This window comes from Hemiscyllium ocellatum, chromosome 6 (assembly GCF_020745735.1).
Source record: "Hemiscyllium ocellatum isolate sHemOce1 chromosome 6, sHemOce1.pat.X.cur, whole genome shotgun sequence".
In the NCBI taxonomy this organism is placed as follows: domain Eukaryota; kingdom Metazoa; phylum Chordata; class Chondrichthyes; order Orectolobiformes; family Hemiscylliidae; genus Hemiscyllium; species Hemiscyllium ocellatum.
The window spans coordinates 60,164,247-60,179,063 of NC_083406.1; the positions used below are offsets into that span (position 1 = coordinate 60,164,247).

General features: G+C 37.4%; 1 protein-coding gene across 3 annotated transcripts in view; it reads left to right on the forward strand.

Annotated features, from left to right (window-relative positions):
- LOC132816420 (NADP-dependent malic enzyme-like) overlaps nt 1–14,817 on the forward strand; it is a 185,234-nt gene that overhangs the window by 140,275 nt on the left and 30,142 nt on the right. The window lies entirely within an intron of this gene.

Consider the following 14,817-nt stretch of genomic DNA (forward strand, 5'->3'; position numbering starts at 1 on the left):
TAAATATACCAAATGAGCCTGTATAAATTCTGCTGAAAGTGTGAATGAATGAACCAAGAATGACAATGTGGCATTTTCATTTTCATTTATCACCTCTTTCAGATATGTCTCAGTGCTGCACATAACATGAATTACTTTAAAATAAAAAGCTGTAAATATAGTCCTATGAGGTTGTCAGTTTATAAATACAAATGAGCATGGCAGTGGTTTTGTACAATCTGATATCTCAGGTGGTCAGGATCATGGATGTATTTCATAATGACAAATTCTGTGTGTCACAATGAGACCACTGCCCCAAGGCAAAGTTTTCTAACTACGTATAGAGATCATTTGATGCATAATTACAGACCAAAGAAGATAACCACATGCTTGGAAATTTGCAAGCTGAACCAAAAAGTCTGTTTTTCTTATGTATTTGACATGGTAAATTGAGCAGCTTTTCTATTTCACTTTTGCTATGTATCTATAAATGAATATTGTGCAATGACACTGTATATCTATACACTGTCTATAAATATACAGTATATTTATATGTCTGAGTATTTAATGTAGATGTGTTGTAAACTGTTGGGACTGATGTGACCTTCCTGTTGATCTTCACCTGCTGCTACAGCCAATGGCACAGTTTCTTTGACCATCTCTGATGTAAATTGTCTCTATTTTCAAGACACACTCAGATGAATTAACATATATATGCCATTCATCTCCATTGTTTCTTTGGAAATTGCTCTCATTATAGCTAATATGATGATTTACTTGTCAAAGGAATGAAAGGACAGGAGTAGGACCTTATGAAAGATCATGGATAACCTGCAATCTGACTTCATATGGGCCTTCATATGAGTCTTGGCCTCAAATCCCTTAATGTTTTTGATTATCTGAATCTATCAGTCTGATTTTTAATTAATGATTGCTCCAGCATTAATTATGTTTGCAAAATGGAGTTTTAACCTTCTATGATTCCTGAGTTAATTCAAAGAGGTTTGTTTTAATTTAAATCATTGTATCCTTATCCTAGAACTTGTTCAGTCCATGAACTTCAATTTCTTTCACCTTCGTATAATATATTTGATGATTAACTCTAGGAAGACTAAACACAGATTGGATGATGGTTTTGTGGAATGCCTCCATTCAGTCTGAAAGTATGATCCTGATCTGAAGAAAAGCACCTTTAGCGAATGATATAGAAGTTATATCACTTATAATTGTATAATAATAGCTATAAATGTATAATTAGTTGAATTAAGTAATTGAATTAGTCAGATTGTGTTGTTAGAGTATGTAGATTTATTGATGTTTATGGCTAGAATTATACAAGTCTGTGCCTTGATTAGTGCCAGATGATATAATTAATTTTTTAAAAGTTCGTATGCAGAAGTAGAAATTAGGGAAAACATTGTTGTCAGGTTATTGAAACAGTGTGATCTATGGAAGGAAGCTTTTTGGGTTGGTGGAACTAACTGTGGCCTTGGCCTTGAAATTGGAATCATCGGCTACAGTTGTATGGTGATGAGATCTGAAAAATTGGGTGGTAAAATAGGGTTGAAAATGTCTGTTGCTTACTACCAGGGGTGACAATTTACCAGTGACTCAGAAGGTGGGAAGCGGACCTTAAGTCACCAACTAAAGACCTTGTCTCACCACTGCTGGCACTTACCCTGTGGTGAAACCCCACCATGTGTGGAATTGCTTCTTTTGGCTGATGAAGTCCGAGCAGGAGCTGTCTGGTTCTTGGGGTGCTGCTGGGACCAACAAGCTGCCAGCCCTCCAATGGCTATCACAGGACTTGGGAGAGTCCTGGATGAAAGAAACTGGGGACAAAGTTCTGGATGTAACAGCAGTGGACAAGCTTTAGGGGATTGAAGAATCTTTGGGGTAGGCTGCACTTTGTGGAATGCACAGTGACTAAGGTTTTCTTGGGGTGGATTGGAAGTGGAAAGTGTGATTAAAACTGGATTCTTGACTTGGGCAAATTTGGTTAGTGGCAGAAGGCCATGTGAATGACCAAGAATAAAAGTATTTAGGTGAGAGAATGTAAGGACAAGAAGCCCAAGACATGTTTTTCAACTGCTAATATATTAATTGTAAGTCATGTAAGTGAAAGACATTACATCAAACCATGATGACATGAGAAATATTGTTACTGAATTGTGTACCTAAGCAACTTCCTTTATGAAAGTGGTTTTGGAAAAGAAGTAGACAGTGATTTATTTATTGTTGTTTCTTATGATCAGAAGAGATATTATTGGTTCCCCACTGACATCCCTGGCACTTTTCTGACCAGATGTCAATGAATATCTATCTAGAGATTATCATCAGATGTTCTCACCAGAGCTGCTGCTGCTTTTGGAAACTTAACTGAAACAATACAAAATAATAAATACTAATTTAATTTTCATTTATTCTATATCCTATTCACAATTTTAGTTATTAAACTTGCACATTGTTTAATAGGAAAGTAGTGTTACAACTCAGAACCACTAAATAGTTATTTCAGTTTCTAAAAAGTGCTTCATTGGCGTCACATTTGCAAACATCCAACCCCTCTGCCACCAACAGTAGCAGTATACCATCTACAAGATGCACTGCAGAAGTTCACCAAACATCTTTGGACAGGATCTTTTTAACCCATGACTACTACCATCTAGAGGGTAAATGCAGCAGATACATGGGGGCACCACACCCTGCAAGTTCCCCTCAATCTTGATTTGAAAATATATCACCATTCCTTCAGTGTACTGTATCAAAATTGTGGAATTCCTTCCCTAGTGTGTTGTGCATCTACCTTTAGCACAAAGACTGTGGTGGTTCAAGAGGGCAGATAACCACCTTCTCAAGTGCATTTAGAGACCGGTAATAAGTGTTGATTGAGCCATTGGCACTTATACCCCATAAGTAAATTTGAAAAAATAAATAATTAGAAATTGTGATGACAGAGCAAGACCAGGCATGCTGACTGAGGAATGATTAAAGAACTAGATATTGAGCTTTTGAAGATGAAGGCGGGGGGAGACTCAAGATGGGGATTTGGAGAGAACATTTCATTGGTGAACTGAGACAGTTAAGGCTTCATGGTTTAAAAAGTGGTAGAATGTAAAATAGACTAAAGTCGAGCGTTGAGGGCTGAGGGAAGCTGTAGCAATGGAAGACCATGGTGGCATTACAACTGAGGAGAAGAATTTTTAAATGGGTGCTATACCAGAAAGAGATGCTGCTTTCTCCCATAGCAACTTCCTTTATTTTACAACTGTTAGAGCATACACTACAAAATCCCTTCAACTTCTACCTATATCTTTTCCTAAATTGTAACTTGGAAGACTTCATTTTGATATAGAAGTCCATGATTTTGCTGCATTATTGGGAGAATCCAGGTTTGCCATAAAGCTTATTTTCCTGCTGAAAAGTTTAGAGTGAAATTCAAACTGGATTTGGGTTGGGTGGGAAGCAAAAATAAAATTTTTGTCTAAATTTTAATTGGGCTTGAACAGAGCCTATCCAGTTTTAATGGAAGAGGGAATCAGGATCATGGGAAATGACCAATACTCTGAAGAGGAATATCTTTCATTTCTTTGTTTCAATTAGATCAGGTTCCTCAGATCATTTGGGTCTTGGAGAAATCTGACAGCTAAAGGACATTAAGCAATGTTGAATGGAAGAAGCAGGTGCTTTTCCAGCAAAACTTACAGGTCAGAAGCAATGAATGTGCTTCCTTCTGACCCTTTAAAGGAAATGTTTCTATCAGACCTTTAATTATGTAACAGAATTAGTAAAAGTAATATTAAATACTGTTCTAACTGCAAAATGACACTTTCTCTCTTTGTCAGATGAGTGGGTCACCTTTATCCACTAACCCAAAGTATTCCTATTGCTTTTGTAAAAGTTACAGTTGGAATATAAAAATGTAGCAAAGGGGTTGTTATGGACCAGGCCAGACCCCCTCAAAATAATTTAAGAAGGTAGCCAAAACCCTAACTTTTTCTTATTTTAAAGACAGATGTAAAGTAGATATTCTAAGTATAATGCAACTGGTGAAATCACTTGGCTTTCAGCAAAACAGAATTTATTTAAACACTATAGTTGAAACACACACACAAAAGAAAACAAATTTAGAATACCTTTATTGGCAAACTTAACTGACCCAATGAAATAACTACAACTAATTAACTGTTCCAATCCAGTAACATGCCATAAACACAACCTTTGGCAAAAAGTTAAATTCAAACACATTCTTACAGACATCCAAAGAGATTTCAGAAGAAAATCTGATGAATTCTTTACTGAGCTTTGCAAATTTCCTGGGCTCACGCATATTGTGACTGCTACAGCTAAAAACAAACCAGAAAAAACCTGAACTGGCTACTCCCCTTCCATTGTTAAACTAGACACTTCATAGACTCTTATGTATCTCTGCCTTTACAACCTCTCTTGAAGAAAGCCAAGGACAAAATAACCTTTTTAAAATGACACCATCATCATACCTCCCCTCTTTTTTGAAAAAAAAAGAACCACCAATATACAATGATGGTTTCATTTTAAACCCGTAAGTCTTATTCTGTTAGTACTCCCTAACACACACATATTATGATTTGGAGGTGCCGGTGTTAAGAATCACACAACACTAGGTTATAGTCCAACAGGCTTAATTGGAAGCACACTAGCTTTGGGAGCGTCGCTCCTTCACCTGATGAAGGACTGATGCTCCGAAAGCTAGTGTGCTTCCAATTAAACCTGTTGGACTATAACCGAGTATTGTGTGATTTTAAACATTGACTTCAGAAGGCAAACATTCACTACTACATTTACTCCTGCCATTAAACATCTCAGATTTTCTTTTTTCATCCAAGTCTCAACAATGCATCAGCAGTTATGTTTTCTCGTCCTGCCATGTGTATAATTTTCACCAAGCTTGCCTCCTGAAGTCAATTTAATAATACTGATAAATGATGCAAATATTTCTTCCATGTGTGACTAAAAATCTCCAGGTCGTTGATATATACCACATAATTGCATAATCCAGAAATGATTTTATTGGTTAGTCTTTGAAATGCGACTGGCACATTTTTTATACCAACACTGATACAGTCCATTCAATGTTGCGAAAAGTGAAGTTGTCTTAGCTCTTTCAGATAAAGGTACCTGCCAGTATCCTCTGAGTAAGTCAAACTTAGAAATATGAGTTGCTTTTCTATACAGTCTTCCAAACATAGAATTGGATTTGAATCAGACTCTGTAACTGCATTGACTTTGCAATAGTCTGTACGTAACTGGGTATCATCTGGTTTTGGCATCATTACTATGGGTGAGCTCCAGTCTCTGCAACTCACTTTGATTATGTGGTCTTGGAGCAAACATTCAATTTCTTTTTGAACCTTTGCAAACTTTGGAGGGTTAAGTTTCTGTAAGGATGTTGCTTTATTGGAACAATGTATCCTATATCTACATCATGCATAATTAAATTAGTACTTCCCAGCTTATTCCCACATTTCTCTCCATGCAATAGTCATTTTGATTTTCCTTTAAAGGTAACACAATTTATCTGAATTTTTGAGAGCTTCCTCATTGTTCAATTTAATTTGAGGAATGTCCAATTCAGAATCCTCTGAACTTGGTTCCTCACTTGGAATCCCAACCAGTAGCACATTCTCCTTTTGCTTTCCTTCCCTATCAAAATACCTTTTGAGCATATTAAAATAATACACTCTGTGAGACTTCTTTCTATCCGAAGTCCTTCTCAAATAGTTCATCTCACTCAATCTCCTTTCAATTTGCTAGGGTCCTCTTGATAAGGTTCACCTATCACTGGAAGTACTCTAACACTTTGTGAGCAAGATTGCAAGATTTTGATTTCTTGTCTGCTTCCTGTTTCATCATATGCTATGATATTTTAGATGCTGTCTAACCAACTCTCTCTTTATCTAATTGTTCCCTAAAATTTGACAGTCCAAATATGTAGTCTCTGAATTTTGACTCACCAATATCTCCTTAATTAATTTCAGTGGTCCTCTCACCTCTTGCCCAGAAAAGTAATGCATGTGGACTGAATTTTGTCTATTCATTTGGTGTATCCCTAATGGCAAAAAGTATGGATGGAATTCCTTTATCCCAATTGTCTTGATAGCCTTGACTCTAAGTCCTTAACACAGTTTTTTAAAATTTGATGCCACCATTCTAACGATTCTTGTGATTTTGGATGGTATGCATGGATTGGAATTGTTTTATTCTTAAGATATCTTAAGACAACTTCACTGAAAAGTTTTGATGTAAAATTTAACCCTTGGTCTGATGTATCTCTTTGGGTAATCTGTATCTGGTGAAAAATTTGAGTAACTCTTCTACAATCCTTTTAGCTGTGATACTGCATAATGGAATCGCCTCTGGAAATCTAGTGGACATGTCCATTATTGTCATCAAATACTGATCCCACTTTTTGTTTTAGGTAGGGGTCTTATGCACTCAATTAAAACTCTTGTAAAAAGGTTCCTCAGACACAGGAATGGGTATTACAGGTACTGGTTTTCTTATTGCCTGAGGTTTTCCAGTTAATTTCTCTAAGCTAAAAATATCCACTTTGTCCTCCATCTGTTCCTGTTTGTTTCAACCATCCAATCAACATTGTCTCTGATAATTCTATTTCAACTTCCTTATCTGTATTCTTTGATTGCTCCTCCTGTTTCAACTCTGATGGCTTTGTGACCTTGTTATCATACAGTCTGGAGAAATCCCAGGTTATACTTCCTGTGATATCTTAGTTGCCTAATTCTCCACGGGCTTTTTAACCAAAGTAGGCAGCACTCCTACCCATGATCCAGCTATATCATTACCAAGGACAAATTGTATTCCTGGAGCAGAGTTTCTCCAGTATTCCAATCACCATTTCTTCACTTTTCATTGGACACGCCAATCTCACTCTACATAATGAAGCACTTCTCATCTTATCATGAATTCTATGTGTTAGCACTTTTTCTGGCACTAGCCCTTCTGAGTTAAATATGTCCTCATCTATTAATGTCAAAGATTGACATGATCCCATATCTCTTAATAGTGTAACTTCTTTACCTGCTGCTCCTGGCCTAGGCAAGTAAACCTTACTGTCACAAGTAAATGGTTTAAGAAGATCTGGCACTTCCTTCTCAACTAAACTCTGACCATGCTGTAGTGGTGGTGCAGCTTTTTAGCCTCCACTGTGCTTTCCTTTACCACTTTAAGAAAATTCACTTGCTCATCCTGTTTTCCTACAACCATCTTCCCAGTGTTTTTTCTAAGCCACCAACACTGTGACTTTGTGGCCCACTTTATTGCAGTGAAAATACTGGAGCTTTTTAAATTTTCTTTCCCCTTCATGGGTTTCCTTTTTACCCTATGGTAACCTATCTCCGAGATCTACTTTTCCCTTACTACCTGAGAAGTTTTCTTTTCCACAGTTTCTATCCCTCATGGATTGAAATTGATGCTCGAAATCAAACTTTGATTCATGAACCAACTCTCAATCTTCAGCCATTTTAGCTGCTAATCTTGCCGTTTTAACTCTGCTCTTCCACGAGTTCGCACTACCTTAGGAAGTGAATTTTTGAACTCTTCCAAAATAACCATCTCTCTAAGAACATCATATGTTTGATCTATTTTTAGTGCCCTTATCCACCTCTCAGAATTACTTTGTTTGATCCTTTCAAACTCAATGTATGTTTGACCAGGGTTCCTCCTTCGATTCCTGAAACATTGTCTGTAAGGTTTTGGCACAAACTCATATTCATTTCAGATAGCTTTCTTTACCACCTCATACTCCCCACATACCTCCCCTGATAGCAATGCAAATACCTCACTAGCTCTACCTACCAACTTTGTCCACATGGTCACTGGCCACTTCAATTGTTTAGCCAATTTCTGGATGGAAATGAAAAAGGCTTCTACATCCTTCTCATCAAATGTATGAAATGCTTGGATATATTTAAACAAATTCCCACTGGACCTTTAGCTACAATGGTCTTCACTATCCTCCTGACTAAGCCTACCTTCTACCTTCACCTACATCCTTTTATGTTGACTTTTGTGTTGTAAGTGCCAACTTTTGAAGTTCAATCTCTCGCTGTCTCGCTGTCTCTCTCTCGCGCGCTCCCTCTCTCTCTCTCGCTCTCTCTCTCTCTCTCGCTCTCTCCTGTCCCTCTTTTTTCCTCTTTCTTCTGCTAGGGACTTCCTCTCCTTCTTTTCCTTTTCTTCTGCCAGTGATTCTTTTTCCTCTGCTTTTAATCGTAATTCAAACTGTTTCAGTTTCATTTCAAGTTCAAGCTGCTTCATCTGCACTTACGTTCTAGCCATTTCCAAACATTCAGATGGCATTTCCAGCAAATTTAAATATCAAGCTATTACTGTAACTACCTCTCCTTTTCTCACAGACAAAGGCAATCCCAACTGCAGCTTGTCTGCCAATTCCAACAGCTTTGCTTTGCTCACTTTCTGTAAAACCCCCAAAGTCACATCTTCCACCCCCAGAAAGTTCTTAGTGACTGAGAGAACCATTACTGCGCAGAGCACTATTTAAATCAACCAAATCCAATACCTGAAACAAAAGACACTTAGACGTACCACTTGCTACCTTTGAGTCCCAAATGGAATTATAGCATTAATCCTAGACGAGCTCCCAATCTGTTATGGATCACTCAAAATAATTTAAGAAGGTAGCCTAGACCATAATGCTTTTTATTTTCAAGGCAGAAGTGAATTGGATTGACAAAAAACAAGGGCAAAATAACTTTATTAAAGTGACAGCATCATCACAGGATTAGCTGTTTTTAATGAAAATCTCCCCAAGGAGGTTTCCCTCCCACCTCTTGCAAACGGTCTGTTGGGAGAAAATAGTTTTAGAAGAATTTACTGATAGCATATCATGGAAATATGACTTGCATATGCAACTTGGAGAGTGTGTGACTGTTGTGAAGAAAATAAAGTAGTGTGCAAAAGTTGCATTATAATTTGTAATATTCTGGGTGTAATATTTTTTTTACAAAATGGATTTTAATTTTGAATGGAAATGTGACTTGGTCCTCTTCCAGAATCTTAAGCTGCAAATATTACCTACCACCTTACCCTCAGAGAACTGAATGTGCAGGTGGTTAAAGGTTAAGTTAGGGCAGATTACTTGCCACCCCATTTCCACTGAACACCCAATTTGAAATGTGAACTTAAAGGAGCAGTACGACAAACTTGACAGCTCAATACTCTCATGTCCCAAATTAAAATCAGGTTGTAAGGTTCACAATACAATTTACAAACTAATGATATCTGTAGTTCTCTCTCTCGTATCTAAAATCACAAAAAAAATGCTTTTGTGTGTGTAAATGACACTAGGTTAATGGGAGATGGAATTTAATACAGTGGAGTGTAAGCTGATGAATTACAGCAGAGGAAATTGGAAAAGAAACTATACTTAATGGTACAGGTATGGAGAGTGTCTGGAACAAAAGGTGGCTGGACAGCGAATGGTAAAGAATAAGATTTCAAAATTCATAAATGGAGAACAAAACTTGGAAATTGTTTTATAAAACTTCTGTTATGCCACGGTTTGAGTATGGCATGCATTTCTGGTGAATGCATTTTAATAAAGGTGTGAGGGCTTTTAAAAAGATATCAAGAAGATTTTATACAATGGTTCCAGCAATTAGGAGTTTTATTTTTGATTAGGCAAAAGTGAGGACTGCAGATGCTGGAGATCTGAGTCTAGATTAGAGTGGTGCTGGAAAAGCACAGCAGGTCAGGCAGCATCCGAGGAGCAGGAAGATTGACATTTTGGGCAAAAGCCCTTCATTAGGAATTTTGATTGTTGAGCACGAAAAAAATTGACGTGTTAATTCTGCAAAGTCCTTCCTTGACCTTGATTCCTGTAAGGTGGTTGCTATGGTAACATGTCATTTTAAAATGAACCTTTAAGATTTACAGGAATGTAGTAGCAGTATTCTACCTGTAGGCGGTGTTTGCACCAAATAAGGATTTTCTTTTGAAAATTTGAAGAATGCTGGGACTGACTGTACTTGAGTAAAGCTTTTTAATGTAGAAAATTGTGTTTTTTAGTGTTTTTAAGTTGCATTTGTTTTTCAAGGGCAGCCTTGGGCTTGTGCTTTTAAGGCCTTTCTCTAAAATCCAATCAGCCTGTTTTTTTTTGAAAGCGAGGAAGAGTAGTCACTGTGCTTCAGTTCAAGTCATGAGGAATTGTTTTAAATGTATTTGCATTTCAACCTTATTACTGTTAATTAAAGTAATCTTAGAACTCGCTCATAACTTAAAAAACTTATTTTCTAATGAAATTTAAATTAACCTTGATAGAATGCATCCCTGGGTACTAAACGAGATGGCAGGAGAAATAACAAATGCACTTGTGGTAATTTTCCAAAGTTCACTGGACTCTGGGACAGTTCCAGCAGATTGGAAAAGACCAAATGTGATGCCATTGTTTGAAAAAGGGGGTAGACAAAAGATGACGTATTATAAACCAGTTAAGCTTAATTTCTATACTGGGGAAAATGCTTGAATCTGTTATCAAGGAAGAAATGACAAGACATCTAGAAAGAAGTAGTCCCATTGAGCAGACGCAGCATAGGTTAATGAGAGGCAGGTCATGTTTAACTAATCTACTGGAATTCTATGAAGACATTATGAACATGGTGGACAATGGGGACCCAGTCGATGTGTTTTATCTAGATTTCCAAAAGGCATTTGACAAGGTGCTGCACAAAAGGCTGTTGCATAAGATAAAGATGCATGGCATTACAGATAATATATTAGCTTGCATAGAGGATTAGTTAACTAACAGGAAGCAAAGAGTGGGGATAAATGAATGCTTTTCTGCTTGCTGATCCGTGACTAGCGATGTGCCTCCAGGATAAGTGTTGAGACTGCAATTATTCACAATTTGCAAATATGATTTGGAGTTGGAGACCATGTGTACAATGTCAAAGTTTGCAAATGACATTAAGATGAGTGCTAGAGCCAAGTGTGCAGAGGACTGTGAAACTTGGCAGACTGACATAGTTGACTGGACAAAAGTCTAGCAGATGGAGCACAATGTTAGGAAATGTGAACTCATCCATTTTGGTAGGAATAACAGTAAAAAGATCTATTATCTGAATGGTAAAAAAAAAAGAATTGCAGCATGATACTGTGCAGGGGGACCTGGGTGTCCTTGTGCATGAATCACAAAAAGTTGGTCTGAAGGTCCAACAGGTAATTAAGAAAGTAAATAGAATCTTGTCCTTCCTTGTTAAAGAGATTGAGTTTCAAAGCAGGGAGGTTATGTTGCAGCTGTATAGGGTGCTGGTGGGGCCACACCTGGAGCACTGTAAGCAGTTTTGGTCTCCTTATTTGAGAAAGGATGTACTGGCACTAGAGAGGGTGCAAGAGAAAGTTCACTAGGTTGATTCCAGAGTTGAGGGGGTTGGCTTATGAGGAGAGACTGAGTAAACTGGGATTGTATTCTTTAGAATTTAGAAGAATGAAGGGGGATCTTATAGAAATTTACAAAATTATGAAAGACATGGCTTAGGGGAAGCAGCTTTAGGACTAAATTGAAAAGGAACTTCTTCACCCAGAGAATTGTGAATCTGTGGAATTCCTTGCCCAGTGAAGTAATAGAGGCTACCTCATTGAATGTTTTTAAAACTAAGGTAATTTTTTGAACAGTAAAACAATTTAAGGGTCATGGTGAGAGGACAGGTAAGTGGAGCTGAGTCCACAAAAAGATCAGCCATGGTCTTGTCGAATAGCGGAGCAGGCTAAACGGGCCAGTTGGCGTACTCCTGCTTCTATTTCTTGTGTTCTTGACGGCCACTACCCAATCTATAGATCTGTACGGCTATATGTATTCTCCAAAACTATTATTGCTATTCATCCAAATACTCTGAAATCTAAGTTGCCTGATTGATCTTTAGTTAATTTTTCAAATATCTTCCAGCAAAACATTGGAGTGTTTTATGTACAGCCATGTGGCATTACAAACCATGCTGTGAGTTTTTTCTCCAGTGTAGTGTTTTTCCTGATACAGTAATGCTTATTTTATCTCCTGTAAATTGAGAAACGGGATGTGATCATTGTGATATTGAAGAATCAATAATTGTTTATTATAGCTAACTATTATAAATAAACATTAGATTACAGCAAACCAGCAGTAGTTTCCAGAAATGTCATGATTTGAGCAATCTGAGGATAACATGGCATATGAGACCTTGATACCATCAGGCTATATGCCTTGATACAGTAATGATTTCATGAGCATGTCTCTAAAAGGTGTATTGACATACTGCCCATGAATTACAACTGAGCATAGAGAAAGAAAGCCTCTTTCCATTTGCTAATGGTTCAAGGACTATTCAACCCAGAGTTGAGATTTTGGGCATGAGGCAAATGAGAATGTGAGGAAGAATTGTTATAGGTGGTAATGACCTAGGATCTTTTTCCTATGCGGGTGATGGAAGCAGAGAAAATTAATAATTTCAAAAGAAAATTGAAATAAATAAACTTGGAAGGTTATGAAGCTGAAGGAGGAGAATGGATCTAACTGGATTACTCCACAGGGAACCAGTGTGAATTCCATAGGCGCGCTGAACTTTTTGTCTCTTTAACACCATGGAATCTACGGAATTAATTTTGTATTGATCTCATTTTTTTGCAGTGTGTTTTTTTTAAAATCAAATGCATATTATTGTATTTAGGGATTTTTATACTTTTAAAATTAATACATTGTGCTGGGGAATGCTTCAAATCACTTGATTCTGTAATTTGGATATTGTCTTTAGCTTGGTCCTAAGTGAATTGATTTACCCATAGGGAGGGCCTCAACCGGGACCTTGGGTTCATGTCACACTGCAGGTGACCACCACTGCACTATAAACACACACAGACACATACACACATATACATTTGTGGAGTGAATTTGTACTTGCAGAGTTGCATTGTACTTTGCTCAAAAACTGCATGAATCCATGTAAGACTCTGTTAACTTATTTTTTTAGATTAGAATCAGTCTAAACATTACAGCACACGGGGCAAATACCTTCAACACGTTATCTGGGCTGACACCAATTGTTAAAGTTTTAACAATTCTTTTACATTTGAAAGAAGTGAAACTAACATAATCATTCTAACAGATGAGAGACTTAATAAACAAGCCAGGTATTTTTCAATATATAATTTCAGTTACATCACACTGTAAACTTTTGCTATAAATTCTGTATCTTACAATTGTGTACTCCACAACCACCTGATGAAGGAGCAGCACTCTGAAAGCTAGTGCTTCCAGTTAAACCTGTTGGACTATAACCTGATGGTTGTGTGATTTTTAACTAAGTGAGTTGCAGTTTGTTCAGGAGGCTCAATGAATTATTGCAAAACAATATGTTACTCATTATTATCAATATTATTGCTTTTGTTGGAAAATGAGATTTCTTTCAAACATCCTAAACTGAATGAAATAGGAACTGTTTTTGAAATGTTAGTTTTGCAACTGTTTGGCACTTTGAGCAAGGACGGTTGACATCTGCATTTTTATAATAAGGAAGCAGTATTTTTCACTTTACTTTTATTAAGTCTATAGAAAATGCCATATTTTCATAGTAATAGAAGCAGGAACAGGCCATTTGGCTCATTGACATTCATTAAAATCATGCCTGGCCCATCTAACGTTTCAACTCCTTCTACCTGCATTATCCCCATAATCCCTAATTCCTGTACCATGCCAAAACCCATCCGACTATGTCTTGAATATATTTAATGACGCTGCCTCGACTGCTTCCTTGGGCAGAGAATTCCATAGATTCACTACTCCTTGGGTGAAGCTGTTCCTCCCCATCTATGCTAAATCTATGTCCCCTAATCTTGAGGCCATGTCCCTTAATCCTAGTCTCAGCCACTAGTGGAAACAACATGCCTGCCTCTATCTTATCTATCCCTTTCATAATTTTATATGTTTCTATAAGATCCCCCCTCAGTTTTCTAAATTTCAGTGAGTACATCCTCTTTTCATAGGTAAGCCCCTCATCTCTGGAATCAACCTGGTGAACCTCCTCTGCACCACATCCAAACCCAATATGTCCTTCCTCAAGTAAGGAGACCAGAACTGCACACAATACTCCAGGTGCAGCTTTACCAACATCTGGTACATTTGCAGCAGAACCTCCCTGCTCTTAAATTCAATCCCTCTAGCAATGAAAGCCAATATTCCATTTGCCTTCCTGATTGCCTGCTGCACTCTTTCAAATAATACTCTGACCTGCTATTTTTACTTCCAAAGTGGACAATCTTACATTTACCAACATTGTACTCCATCTGCCAGACCCTTGTCTACACACTTAACTTATCTAAATCTCTCTGCAGGCCCTCCACATCCCCTGCACAGTTTGTCTTTCCATTCAATTTAGTGTCATCAGCAAACTTGGATATGTGAAACTCGGTCTGCTATTCCAAAACATTCATATATGTATACAGGTAGACAACTCTTTATCCAAAATCTGAAAAGCTCTGAAATCCAAAGGTTTTCTCGTGAAAATTTTTCTTTATTAACAAGGTTGTTTGGCGTGCAAGCCGTTAACCCAACTCCACATCCACTCGATGCATGTCACTGAGATGTGAGGGCGTGGCCCAGCTCTGGAAGGTCTCAATTCTGTTTCAGAGCCTGTTTTACTCATAGTGCATCTGCTGTTTGGTAAGATTTTTAAAAATTTCACCATCAAACTGCCACTTATTCTGAAATTCGAAAATTTCTGAATTCTAAAAATCAGCTGGTCCAAGCATTTCGGATAAAAGATCGTGCCTCTGTATTATGAATAATTGTGGGCC